Source organism: Capsicum annuum, chromosome 5 (genome assembly GCF_002878395.1).
Source record: "Capsicum annuum cultivar UCD-10X-F1 chromosome 5, UCD10Xv1.1, whole genome shotgun sequence".
Classification (NCBI taxonomy): Eukaryota; Viridiplantae; Streptophyta; class Magnoliopsida; order Solanales; family Solanaceae; genus Capsicum; species Capsicum annuum.
The window spans coordinates 203,556,538-203,557,222 of record NC_061115.1 but is presented as its reverse complement, the minus strand read 5'-3'; positions in this window follow the sequence as shown (position 1 = coordinate 203,557,222).

The following is a 685-nucleotide window of genomic DNA, read 5'->3' as shown; positions in this document are numbered from 1 at the left end:
CGTCTTATGATGCCTGCGGGGGTTTTCACCAATAAGACTCTCTCATTTTGTATTTCTTTCCTGATTTCTTATGCTGAGGGAGACAAGTGGTACCTCACAATGTATCATCATATCCATTGCATGCTTAGCCTTAACATTATCAAAAATTGATCTGAAGGACTTTCTTTGGTTGTAGCTTGGCTTTTGGATAAGGTTAGAAAAGGATGGCAAGAGGTTCAAACGACACTTAAAGTGGGGGTGGGACTTACAACTTTTGGAATCGACTCAAACAACATATTAACTCATGCCCCAGTTTTGTTGACTGGATGACGCTAAAATCTTTATTTGGTTGGACCGAGCCCGAAATAGGGTAGCCTATGTATCTCACTCCCGAGAGAGGAGAATCAGATCACACGTAGTTCCATAAGCTTGTTTTTTATTTTGATTTTGATTTTTTTTTCGAACTCTTTCTTTTATTCTTATTTTCTTGACATTTATCTTTGACTCTATTTTGATTCCAAAAGAGAGATATGAAAGAAAAAATAAAATGAAGCTCAAATGGGTAAACAAAGGATGACACAATGTTTGGATAGAAGAATAAAATGCCTTCATCATATCAATCTTCAAAAAATGCAAGTACTAAAGATGCAATAAATCAACAAAGGATAAAATATCATACATAATATCTTTTGACCGCATTAGCATT